General features: G+C 42.5%; 15 non-coding genes across 15 annotated transcripts; all 15 read right to left on the reverse strand.

Moving 5' to 3' along the window:
- Nucleotides 1-31: 31 nt before the first annotated feature.
- trnar-ucu (transfer RNA arginine (anticodon UCU)) lies at nt 32-104 on the reverse strand. Its single transcript has one exon. It is a non-coding gene; the product is annotated as a tRNA-Arg (tRNA).
- Nucleotides 105-1,014: 910 nt separating this feature from the next.
- Nucleotides 1,015-1,088, reverse strand: trnar-ucu (transfer RNA arginine (anticodon UCU)). Its single transcript has one exon. It is a non-coding gene; the product is annotated as a tRNA-Arg (tRNA).
- A 928-nt stretch (nt 1,089-2,016) lies between these two features.
- On the reverse strand, nt 2,017-2,089 carry trnar-ucu (transfer RNA arginine (anticodon UCU)). The gene has a single exon. It is a non-coding gene; the product is annotated as a tRNA-Arg (tRNA).
- A 543-nt stretch (nt 2,090-2,632) lies between these two features.
- Nucleotides 2,633-2,705, reverse strand: trnar-ucu (transfer RNA arginine (anticodon UCU)). The gene has a single exon. It is a non-coding gene; the product is annotated as a tRNA-Arg (tRNA).
- Nucleotides 2,706-3,616: 911 nt separating this feature from the next.
- trnar-ucu (transfer RNA arginine (anticodon UCU)) lies at nt 3,617-3,689 on the reverse strand. The gene has a single exon. It is a non-coding gene; the product is annotated as a tRNA-Arg (tRNA).
- Nucleotides 3,690-4,617: 928 nt separating this feature from the next.
- trnar-ucu (transfer RNA arginine (anticodon UCU)) lies at nt 4,618-4,690 on the reverse strand. Its single transcript has one exon. It is a non-coding gene; the product is annotated as a tRNA-Arg (tRNA).
- A 543-nt stretch (nt 4,691-5,233) lies between these two features.
- On the reverse strand, nt 5,234-5,306 carry trnar-ucu (transfer RNA arginine (anticodon UCU)). Its single transcript has one exon. It is a non-coding gene; the product is annotated as a tRNA-Arg (tRNA).
- A 911-nt stretch (nt 5,307-6,217) lies between these two features.
- On the reverse strand, nt 6,218-6,290 carry trnar-ucu (transfer RNA arginine (anticodon UCU)). Its single transcript has one exon. It is a non-coding gene; the product is annotated as a tRNA-Arg (tRNA).
- Nucleotides 6,291-7,218: 928 nt separating this feature from the next.
- trnar-ucu (transfer RNA arginine (anticodon UCU)) lies at nt 7,219-7,291 on the reverse strand. The gene has a single exon. It is a non-coding gene; the product is annotated as a tRNA-Arg (tRNA).
- Nucleotides 7,292-7,833: 542 nt separating this feature from the next.
- Nucleotides 7,834-7,906, reverse strand: trnar-ucu (transfer RNA arginine (anticodon UCU)). Its single transcript has one exon. It is a non-coding gene; the product is annotated as a tRNA-Arg (tRNA).
- Nucleotides 7,907-8,832: 926 nt separating this feature from the next.
- Nucleotides 8,833-8,905, reverse strand: trnar-ucu (transfer RNA arginine (anticodon UCU)). Its single transcript has one exon. It is a non-coding gene; the product is annotated as a tRNA-Arg (tRNA).
- Nucleotides 8,906-9,816: 911 nt separating this feature from the next.
- trnar-ucu (transfer RNA arginine (anticodon UCU)) lies at nt 9,817-9,889 on the reverse strand. The gene has a single exon. It is a non-coding gene; the product is annotated as a tRNA-Arg (tRNA).
- A 542-nt stretch (nt 9,890-10,431) lies between these two features.
- On the reverse strand, nt 10,432-10,504 carry trnar-ucu (transfer RNA arginine (anticodon UCU)). The gene has a single exon. It is a non-coding gene; the product is annotated as a tRNA-Arg (tRNA).
- Nucleotides 10,505-11,430: 926 nt separating this feature from the next.
- Nucleotides 11,431-11,503, reverse strand: trnar-ucu (transfer RNA arginine (anticodon UCU)). Its single transcript has one exon. It is a non-coding gene; the product is annotated as a tRNA-Arg (tRNA).
- A 911-nt stretch (nt 11,504-12,414) lies between these two features.
- On the reverse strand, nt 12,415-12,487 carry trnar-ucu (transfer RNA arginine (anticodon UCU)). Its single transcript has one exon. It is a non-coding gene; the product is annotated as a tRNA-Arg (tRNA).
- Between the last annotated feature and the right edge of the window lie 4 nt (nt 12,488-12,491).

The raw sequence follows: 12,491 nt of genomic DNA on the forward strand, positions 1-12,491 counted from the left end.
GTGCTGATCTCTCTTCCTCCGCATTCCTCCACACCCCAGATGGGACTCGAACCCACAATCCCTGGCTTAGAAGGCCAGTGCTTTATCCATTAAGCCACTGGGGCACTTGCTGAAAATGAACTGGATAGCAGAGAGTGGTTTCAACCGAACGTACACATGGTTAAAGTAGACGTCACGCTTCCGCTTCGCTTCTGTAATCAGCATGACCTGTACAAACTGACAGAAGCAGTCAAAAAATTATCACGGAGGGCACTGAGACATGCCCATGAAATTATGGTTTAATATTTCTGTTTCCACTTCATTGCTAAAGCAAACTGAATAGCAGAGGATGGTTTCGATCCATAAATCACTGGGTTAACTGCCAGGCACACTTCCACTTCATCACTCCACTTTCAGGTACCCCAAAACAATACTTGAATTCACAATACATGGATTAGGAGATCAGTGTCTTAAGCCACTGTGTCTCTCTGTGATCAGCATGACCTATATGGATTGATAGAAGCAGTAATAAAAAAAGAATCACGGAGGGCACAGAGACATGCCCATGAAATTCTCCAATGTAAAAAAAAATCCCTGTTTACACTTCATTTCTAAAAGTAGAATTGGATAGCTTCGATCCATCAACCTCTGTGTTATGTGCCCAGCTCTTCTCTTCTGTTTGCACTTCATTGCTCAAAGCAAACTGAATAGCAGAGGATGGTTTCGATCCATAAATCACTGGGTTAACTGCCAGGCACACTTCCACTTCATCACTCCACTTTCAGGTACCCCAAAACAAAACATGAATTCACAATACATGGATTAGGAGATCAGTGTCTTAAGCCACTGTGTCTCTCTGTGATCAGCATGACCTATATGGATTGATAGAAGCAGTAATAAAAAAGAATCACGGAGGGCACAGAGACATGCCCATGAAATTTAAGTTAAATCTTCATTTCTAAAAATTTAATCGGAAAGCTTCAATCCATCAAACTCTGTGTCACGTGCTGATCTCTCTGCCTCCGCATTCCTCCACACCCCAGATGGGACTCGAAACCCACAATCCCTGGCTTAGAAGGCCAGTGCCTTATCCATTAGGCCACTGGGGCACTTGCTGAAAATAACCTGGATAGCAGAGAGTGGTTTCTACCGAACGTACACATGGTTAAAGTAGACGTCACGCTTCCGCTTCGCTTCTGTAATCAGCATGACCTGTACAAACTGACAGAAGCAGTCAAAAAATAATCACGGAGGGCACTGAGACATGCCCATGAAATTATGGTTTAATATTTCTGTTTCCACTTCATTGCTAAAGCAAACTGAATAGCAGAGGATGGTTTCGATCCATAAATCACTGGGTTAACTGCCAGGCACACTTCCACTACATCACTCCACTTTCAGGTACCCCAAAACAATACTTGAATTCACAATACATGGATTAGGAGATCAGTGTCTTAAGCCACTGTGTCTCTCTGTGATCAGCATGACCTATATGGATTGATAGAAGCAGTAATAAAAAAAGAATCACGGAGGGCACAGAGACATGCCCATGAAATTCTCAAATGTAAAAAAAAAATCCCTGTTTACACTTCATTTCTAAAAGTAGAATTGGATAGCTTCGATCCATCAACCTCTGTGTTATGTGCCCAGCTCTTCTCTTCTGTTTGCACTTCATTGCTCAAAGCAAACTGGATAGCAGAGGATGGTTTCGATCCCTAAATCACTTGGTTAACTGCCCTGCACACTTCCACTTCATCCCTCAACTTTCAGGTACCCCAAAAATATACTTGAACTCACAATAAATGGATTAGGCGGTCAGTGTCTTAAGTCACTGTGGAAATGTGTGATCAGCATGACCTATATGAACTGATAGAAGCAGTTGTAAAAAAAATTGCATTTCGGAGGGCACAGAGACATGCCCATGAAATTCTCCTTTTTTATCCCAGTTAAATCTTAATTTCTAAAAATTGAATCGGAAAGCTTCAATCCATCAAACTCTATGTCACGTGCTGATCTCTCTTCCTCCGCATTCCTCCGCACCCCAGATGGGACTCAAACCCACAATCCCTGGCTTAGAAGGCCAGTGCCTTATCCATTAGGCCACTGGGGCACTTGCTGATAATGAACTGGATATCAGAGAGTGGTTTCTACCGAACGTACACGTGGTTAAAGTAGACATCACGCTTCCGCTTCGCTTCTGTAATCAGCATGACCTGTACAAACTGACAGAAGCAGTCAAAAAATTATCACGGAGGGCACTGAGACATGCCCATGAAATTATGGTTTAATATTTCTGTTTCCACTTCATTGCTAAAGCAAACTGAATAGCAGAGGATGGTTTTGATCCATAAATCACTGGGTTAACTGCCAGGCACACTTCCACTTCATCACTCCACTTTCAGGTACCCCAAAACAATACTTAAATTCACAATACATGGATTAGGAGATCAGTGTCTTAAGCCACTGTGTCTCTCTGTGATCAGCATGACCTATATGGATTGATAGAAGCAGTAATAAAAAAAGAATCACGGAGGGCACAGAGACATGCCCATGAAATTTAAGTTAAATCTTCATTTCTAAAAATTGAATCGGAAAGCTTCAATCCATCAAACTCTGTGTCACGTGCTGATCTCTCTTCCTCCGCATTCCTCCACACCCCAGATGGGACTCGAACCCACAATCCCTGGCTTAGAAGGCCAGTGCCTTATCCATTAGGCCACTGGGGCACTTGCTGAAAATGAACTGGATAGCAGAGAGTGGTTTCAACCGAACGTACACATGGTTAAAGTAGACGTCACGCTTCCGCTTCGCTTCTGTAATCAGCATGACCTGTACAAACTGACAGAAGCAGTCAAAAAATAATCACGGAGGGCACTGAGACATGCCCATGAAATTATGGTTTAATATTTCTGTTTCCACTTCATTGCTAAAGCAAACTGAATAGCAGAGGATGGTTTCGATCCATAAATCACTGGGTTAACTGCCAGGCACACTTCCACTTCATCACTCCACTTTCAGGTACCCCAAAACAATACTTGAATTCACAATACATGGATTAGGAGATCAGTGTCTTAAGCCACTGTGTCTCTCTGTGATCAGCATGACCTATATGGATTGATAGAAGCAGTAATAAAAAAAGAATCACGGAGGGCACAGAGACATGCCCATGAAATTCTCCAATGTAAAAAAAAAATCCCTGTTTACACTTCATTTCTAAAAGTAGAATTGGATAGCTTCGATCCATCAACCTCTGTGTTATGTGCCCAGCTCTTCTCTTCTGTTTGCACTTCATTGCTCAAAGCAAACTGAATAGCAGAGGATGGTTTCGATCCATAAATCACTGGGTTAACTGCCAGGCACACTTCCACTTCATCACTCCACTTTCAGGTACCCCAAAACAAAACATGAATTCACAATACATGGATTAGGAGATCAGTGTCTTAAGCCACTGTGTCTCTCTGTGATCAGCATGACCTATATGGATTGATAGAAGCAGTAATAAAAAAGAATCACGGAGGGCACAGAGACATGCCCATGAAATTTAAGTTAAATCTTCATTTCTAAAAATTTAATCGGAAAGCTTCAATCCATCAAACTCTGTGTCACGTGCTGATCTCTCTGCCTCCGCATTCCTCCACACCCCAGATGGGACTCGAACCCACAATCCCTGGCTTAGAAGGCCAGTGCCTTATCCATTAGGCCACTGGGGCACTTGCTGAAAATAACCTGGATAGCAGAGAGTGGTTTCAACCGAACGTACACATGGTTAAAGTAGACGTCACGCTTCCGCTTCGCTTCTGTAATCAGCATGACCTGTACAAACTGACAGAAGCAGTCAAAAAATAATCACGGAGGGCACTGAGACATGCCCATGAAATTATGGTTTAATATTTCTGTTTCCACTTCATTGCTAAAGCAAACTGAATAGCAGAGGATGGTTTCGATCCATAAATCACTGGGTTAACTGCCAGGCACACTTCCACTTCATCACTCCACTTTCAGGTACCCCAAAACAATACTTGAATTCACAATACATGGATTAGGAGATCAGTGTCTTAAGCCACTGTGTCTCTCTGTGATCAGCATGACCTATATGGATTGATAGAAGCAGTAATAAAAAAAGAATCACGGAGGGCACAGAGACATGCCTATGAAATTCTCAAATGTAAAAAAAAAATCCCTGTTTACACTTCATTTCTAAAAGTAGAATTGGATAGCTTCGATCCATCAACCTCTGTGTTATGTGCCCAGCTCTTCTCTTCTGTTTGCACTTCATTGCTCAAAGCAAACTGGATAGCAGAGGATGGTTTCGATCCCTAAATCACTTGGTTAACTGCCCTGCACACTTCCACTTCATCCCTCAACTTTCAGGTACCCCAAAAATATACTTGAACTCACAATAAATGGATTAGGCGGTCAGTGTCTTAAGTCACTGTGGAAATGTGTGATCAGCATGACCTATATGAACTGATAGAAGCGGTTGTAAAAAAAATTGCATTTCGGAGGGCACAGAGACATGCCCATGAAATTCTCCTTTTTTATCCCAGTTAAATCTTAATTTCTAAAAATTGAATCGGAAAGCTTCAATCCATCAAACTCTATGTCACGTGCTGATCTCTCTTCCTCCGCATTCCTCCGCACCCCAGATGGGACTCAAACCCACAATCCCTGGCTTAGAAGGCCAGTGCCTTATCCATTAGGCCACTGGGGCACTTGCTGATAATGAACTGGATATCAGAGAGTGGTTTCTACCGAACGTACACGTGGTTAAAGTAGACATCACGCTTCCGCTTCGCTTCTGTAATCAGCATGACCTGTACAAACTGACAGAAGCAGTCAAAAAATTATCACGGAGGGCACTGAGACATGCCCATGAAATTATGGTTTAATATTTCTGTTTCCACTTCATTGCTAAAGCAAACTGAATAGCAGAGGATGGTTTTGATCCATAAATCACTGGGTTAACTGCCAGGCACACTTCCACTTCATCACTCCACTTTCAGGTACCCCAAAACAATACTTAAATTCACAATACATGGATTAGGAGATCAGTGTCTTAAGCCACTGTGTCTCTCTGTGATCAGCATGACCTATATGGATTGATAGAAGCAGTAATAAAAAAAGAATCACGGAGGGCACAGAGACATGCCCATGAAATTTAAGTTAAATCTTCATTTCTAAAAATTGAATCGGAAAGCTTCAATCCATCAAACTCTGTGTCACGTGCTGATCTCTCTTCCTCCGCATTCCTCCACACCCCAGATGGGACTCGAACCCACAATCCCTGGCTTAGAAGGCCAGTGCCTTATCCATTAGGCCACTGGGGCACTTGCTGAAAATGAACTGGATAGCAGAGAGTGGTTTCAACCGAACGTACACATGGTTAAAGTAGACGTCACGCTTCCGCTTCGCTTCTGTAATCAGCATGACCTGTACAAACTGACAGAAGCAGTCAAAAAATAATCACGGAGGGCACTGAGACATGCCCATGAAATTATGGTTTAATATTTCTGTTTCCACTTCATTGCTAAAGCAAACTGAATAGCAGAGGATGGTTTCGATCCATAAATCACTGGGTTAACTGCCAGGCACACTTCCACTTCATCACTCCACTTTCAGGTACCCCAAAACAATACTTGAATTCACAATACATGGATTAGGAGATCAGTGTCTTAAGCCACTGTGTCTCTCTGTGATCAGCATGACCTATATGGATTGATAGAAGCAGTAATAAAAAAAGAATCACGGAGGGCACAGAGACATGCCCATGAAATTCTCCAATGTAAAAAAAAAATCCCTGTTTACACTTCATTTCTAAAAGTAGAATTGGATAGCTTCGATCCATCAACCTCTGTGTTATGTGCCCAGCTCTTCTCTTCTGTTTGCACTTCATTGCTCAAAGCAAACTGAATAGCAGAGGATGGTTTCGATCCATAAATCACTGGGTTAACTGCCAGGCACACTTCCACTTCATCACTCCACTTTCAGGTACCCCAAAACAAAACATGAATTCACAATACATGGATTAGGAGATCAGTGTCTTAAGCCACTGTGTCTCTCTGTGATCAGCATGACCTATATGGATTGATAGAAGCAGTAATAAAAAAGAATCACGGAGGGCACAGAGACATGCCCATGAAATTTAAGTTAAATCTTCATTTCTAAAAATTGAATCGGAAAGCTTCAATCCATCAAACTCTGTGTCACGTGCTGATCTCTCTGCCTCCGCATTCCTCCACACCCCAGATGGGACTCGAACCCACAATCCCTGGCTTAGAAGGCCAGTGCCTTATCCATTAGGCCACTGGGGCACTTGCTGAAAATAACCTGGATAGCAGAGAGTGGTTTCAACCGAACGTACACATGGTTAAAGTAGACGTCACGCTTCCGCTTCGCTTCTGTAATCAGCATGACCTGTACAAACTGACAGAAGCAGTCAAAAAATAATCACGGAGGGCACTGAGACATGCCCATGAAATTATGGTTTAATATTTCTGTTTCCACTTCATTGCTAAAGCAAACTGAATAGCAGAGGATGGTTTCGATCCATAAATCACTGGGTTAACTGCCAGGCACACTTCCACTTCATCACTCCACTTTCAGGTACCCCAAAACAATACTTGAATTCACAATACATGGATTAGGAGATCAGTGTCTTAAGCCACTGTGTCTCTCTGTGATCAGCATGACCTATATGGATTGATAGAAGCAGTAATAAAAAAAGAATCACGGAGGGCACAGAGACATGCCCATGAAATTCTCAAATGTAAAAAAAAAATCCCTGTTTACACTTCATTTCTAAAAGTAGAATTGGATAGCTTCGATCCATCAACCTCTGTGTTATGTGCCCAGCTCTTCTCTTCTGTTTGCACTTCATTGCTCAAAGCAAACTGGATAGCAGAGGATGGTTTCGATCCCTAAATCACTTGGTTAACTGCCCTGCACACTTCCACTTCATCCCTCCACTTTCAGGTACCCCAAAACAATACTTGAACTCACAATAAATGGATTAGGCGGTCAGTGTCTTAAGTCACTGTGGAAATGTGTGATCAGCATGACCTATATGAACTGATAGAAGCAGTTGTAAAAAAAATTGCATTTCGGAGGGCACAGAGACATGCCCATGAAATTCTCCTTTTTTATCCCAGTTAAATCTTAATTTCTAAAAATTGAATCGGAAAGCTTCAATCCATCAAACTCTGTGTCACGTGCTGATCTCTCTTCCTCCGCATTCCTCCACACCCCAGATGGGACTCGAACCCACAATCCCTGGCTTAGAAGGCCAGTGCCTTATCCATTAGGCCACTGGGGCACTTGCTGAAAATGAACTGGATAGCAGAGAGTGGTTTCAACCGAACGTACACATGGTTAAAGTAGACGTCACGCTTCCGCTTCGCTTCTGTAATCAGCATGACCTGTACAAACTGACAGAAGCAGTCAAAAAATTATCACGGAGGGCACTGAGACATGCCCATGAAATTATGGTTTAATATTTCTGTTTCCACTTCATTGCTAAAGCAAACTGAATAGCAGAGGATGGTTTCGATCCATAAATCACTGGGTTAACTGCCAGGCACACTTCCACTTCATCACTCCACTTTCAGGTACCCCAAAACAATACTTGAATTCACAATACATGGATTAGGAGATCAGTGTCTTAAGCCACTGTGTCTCTCTGTGATCAGCATGACCTATATGGATTGATAGAAGCAGTAATAAAAAAGAATCACGGAGGGCACAGAGACATGCCCATGAAATTGAAGTTAAATCTTCATTTCTAAAAATTGAATCGGAAAGCTTCAATCCATCAAACTCTGTGTCACGTGCTGATCTCTCTTCCTCCGCATTCCTCCACACCCCAGATGGGACTCGAACCCACAATCCCTGGCTTAGAAGGCCAGTGCCTTATCCATTAGGCCACTGGGGCACTTGCTGAAAATAACCTGGATAGCAGAGAGTGGTTTCAACCGAACGTACACATGGTTAAAGTAGACGTCACGCTTCCGCTTCGCTTCTGTAATCAGCATGACCTGTACAAACTGACAGAAGCAGTCAAAAAATAATCACGGAGGGCACTGAGACATGCCCATGAAATTATGGTTTAATATTTCTGTTTCCACTTCATTGCTAAAGCAAACTGAATAGCAGAGGATGGTTTCTATCCATAAATCACTGGGTTAACTGCCAGGCACACTTCCACTTCATCACTCCACTTTCAGGTACCCCAAAACAATACTTGAATTCACAATACATGGATTAGGAGATTAGTGTCTTAAACCACTGTGTCGCTCTGTGATCAGCATGACCTATATGGATTGATAGAAGCAGTAATAAAAAAAGAATCACGGAGGGCACAGAGACATGCCCATGAAATTCTCAAATGTAAAAAAAAAATCCCTGTTTACACTTCATTTCTAAAAGTAGAATTGGATAGCTTCGATCCATCAACCTCTGTGTTATGTGCCCAGCTCTTCTCTTCTGTTTGCACTTCATTGCTCAAAGCAAACTGGATAGCAGAGGATGGTTTCGATCCCTAAATCACTTGGTTAACTGCCCTGCACACTTCCACTTCATCCCTCCACTTTCAGGTACCGCAAAACAATACTTGAACTCACAATAAATGGATTAGGCGGTCAGTGTCTTAAGTCACTGTGGAAATGTGTGATCAGCATGACCTATATGAACTGATATAAGCAGTTGTAAAAAAAAATGCATTTCGGAGGGCACAGAGACATGGCCATGAAATTCTCCTTTTTTATCCCAGTTAAATCTTCATTTCTAAAAATTGAATCGGAAAGCTTCAATCCATCAAACTCTGTGTCACGTGCTGATCTCTCTTCCTCCGCATACACCCACCCCAGATGGGGCTCGAACCCACAATCCCTGGCTTAGAAGGCCAGTGCCTTATCCATTAGGCCACTGGGGCACTTGCTGAAAATGAACTGGATAGCAGAGAGTGGTTTCAACCGAACGCACACGTGGTTAAAGTAGACATCACGCTTCCGCTTCGCTTCTGTAATCAGCATGACCTGTACAAACTGACAGAAGCAGTCAAAAAATAATCACGGAGGGCACTGAGACATGCCCATGAAATTATGGTTTAATATTTCTGTTTCCACTTCATTGCTAAAGCAAACTGAATAGCAGAGGATGGTTTCGATCCATAAATCACTGGGTTAACTGCCAGGCACACTTCCACTTCATCACTCCACTTTCAGGTACCCCAAAACAATACTTGAATTCACAATACATGGATTAGGAGATCAGTGTCTTAAGCCACTGTGTCTCTCTGTGATCAGCATGACCTATATGGATTGATAGAAGCAGTAATAAAAAAAGAATCACGGAGGGCACAGAGACATGCCCATGAAATTCTGAAATGTAAAAAAAAAATCCCTGTTTACACTTCATTTCTAAAAGTAGAATTGGATATCTTCGATCCATCAACCTCTGTGTTATGTGCCCAGCTCTTCTCTTCTGTTTGCACTTCATTGCTCAAAGCAAACTGGATAGCAGAGGATGGTTTCGATCCCTAAATCACTTGGTTAACTGCCCTGCACACTTCCACTTCATCCCTCCACTTTCAGGTACCCCAAAACAATACTTGAACTCACAATAAATGGATTAGGCGGTCAGTGTCTTAAGTCACTGTGTCTCTCTGTGATCAGCATGACCTATATGGATTGATAGAAGCAGTAATAAAAAAGAATCACGGAGGGCACAGAGACATGCCCATGAAATTTAAGTTAAATCTTCATTTCTAAAAATTGAATCGGAAAGCTTCAATCCATCAAACTCTGTGTCACGTGCTGATCTCTCTTCCTCCGCATTCCTCCACACCCCAGATGGGACTCGAACCCACAATCCCTGGCTTAGAAGGCCAGTGCCTTATCCATTAGGCCACTGGGGCACTTGCTGAAAATGAACTGGATAGCAGAGAGTGGTTTCAACCGAACGTACACATGGTTAAAGTAGACGTCACGCTTCCGCTTCGCTTCTGTAATCAGCATGACCTGTACAAACTGACAGAAGCAGTCAAAAAATTATCACGGAGGGCACTGAGACATGCCCATGAAATTATGGTTTAATATTTCTGTTTCCACTTCATTGCTAAAGCAAACTGAATAGCAGAGGATGGTTTCGATCCATAAATCACTGGGTTAACTGCCAGGCACACTTCCACTTCATCACTCCACTTTCAGGTACCCCAAAACAATACTTGAATTCACAATACATGGATTAGGAGATCAGTGTCTTAAGCCACTGTGTCTCTCTGTGATCAGCATGACCTATATGGATTGATAGAAGCAGTAATAAAAAAGAATCACGGAGGGCACAGAGACATGCCCATGAAATTGAAGTTAAATCTTCATTTCTAAAAATTGAATCGGAAAGCTTCAATCCATCAAACTCTGTGTCACGTGCTGATCTCTCTTCCTCCGCATTCCTCCACACCCCAGATGGGACTCAAACCCACAATCCCTGGCTTAGAAGGCCAGTGCCTTATCCATTAGGCCACTGGGGCACTTGCTGAAAATAACCTGGATAGCAGAGAGTGGTTTCAACCGAACGTACACATGGTTAAAGTAGACGTCACGCTTCCGCTTCGCTTCTGTAATCAGCATGACCTGTACAAACTGACAGAAGCAGTCAAAAAATAATCACGGAGGGCACTGAGACATGCCCATGAAATTATGGTTTAATATTTCTGTTTCCACTTCATTGCTAAAGCAAACTGAATAGCAGAGGATGGTTTCGATCCATAAATCACTGGGTTAACTGCCAGGCACACTTCCACTTCATCACTCCACTTTCAGGTACCCCAAAACAATACTTGAATTCACAATACATGGATTAGGAGATTAGTGTCTTAAACCACTGTGTCTCTCTGTGATCAGCATGACCTATATGGATTGATAGAAGCAGTAATAAAAAAAGAATCACGGAGGGCACAGAGACATGCCCATGAAATTCTCAAATGTAAAAAAAAAATCCCTGTTTACACTTCATTTCTAAAAGTAGAATTGGATAGCTTCGATCCATCAACCTCTGTGTTATGTGCCCAGCTCTTCTCTTCTGTTTGCACTTCATTGCTCAAAGCAAACTGGATAGCAGAGGATGGTTTCGATCCCTAAATCACTTGGTTAACTGCCCTGCACACTTCCACTTCATCCCTCCACTTTCAGGTACCGCAAAACAATACTTGAACTCACAATAAATGGATTAGGCGGTCAGTGTCTTAAGTCACTGTGGAAATGTGTGATCAGCATGACCTATATGAACTGATATAAGCAGTTGTAAAAAAAAATGCATTTCGGAGGGCACAGAGACATGGCCATGAAATTCTCCTTTTTTATCCCAGTTAAATCTTCATTTCTAAAAATTGAATCGGAAAGCTTCAATCCATCAAACTCTGTGTCACGTGCTGATCTCTCTTCCTCCGCATACACCCACCCCAGATGGGGCTCGAACCCACAATCCCTGGCTTAGAAGGCCAGTGCCTTATCCATTAGGCCACTGGGGCACTTGCTGAAAATGAACTGGATAGCAGAGAGTGGTTTCAACCGAACGCACACGTGGTTAAAGTAGACATCACGCTTCCGCTTCGCTTCTGTAATCAGCATGACCTGTACAAACTGACAGAAGCAGTCAAAAAATAATCACGGAGGGCACTGAGACATGCCCATGAAATTATGGTTTAATATTTCTGTTTCCACTTCATTGCTAAAGCAAACTGAATAGCAGAGGATGGTTTCGATCCATAAATCACTGGGTTAACTGCCAGGCACACTTCCACTTCATCACTCCACTTTCAGGTACCCCAAAACAATACTTGAATTCACAATACATGGATTAGGAGATCAGTGTCTTAAGCCACTGTGTCTCTCTGTGATCAGCATGACCTATATGGATTGATAGAAGCAGTAATAAAAAAAGAATCACGGAGGGCACAGAGACATGCCCATGAAATTCTGAAATGTAAAAAAAAAATCCCTGTTTACACTTCATTTCTAAAAGTAGAATTGGATAGCTTCGATCCATCAACCTCTGTGTTATGTGCCCAGCTCTTCTCTTCTGTTTGCACTTCATTGCTCAAAGCAAACTGGATAGCAGAGGATGGTTTCGATCCCTAAATCACTTGGTTAACTGCCCTGCACACTTCCACTTCATCCCTCCACTTTCAGGTACCCCAAAACAATACTTGAACTCACAATAAATGGATTAGGCGGTCAGTGTCTTAAGTCACTGTGTCTCTCTGTGATCAGCATGACCTATATGGATTGATAGAAGCAGTAATAAAAAAGAATCACGGAGGGCACAGAGACATGCCCATGAAATTTAAGTTAAATCTTCATTTCAAAAAATTGAATCGGAAAGCTTCAATCCATCAAACTCTGTGTCACGTGCTGATCTCTCTTCCTCCGCATTCCTCCACACCCCAGATGGGACTCGAACCCACAATCCCTGGCTTAGAAGGCCAGTGCCTTATCCATAAGGCCACTGGGGCACTT

The sequence above is a fragment of the Oncorhynchus clarkii genome, unplaced genomic scaffold (assembly GCF_045791955.1).
Source record: "Oncorhynchus clarkii lewisi isolate Uvic-CL-2024 unplaced genomic scaffold, UVic_Ocla_1.0 unplaced_contig_1345_pilon_pilon, whole genome shotgun sequence".
Lineage (NCBI taxonomy): Eukaryota > Metazoa > Chordata > Actinopteri > Salmoniformes > Salmonidae > Oncorhynchus > Oncorhynchus clarkii.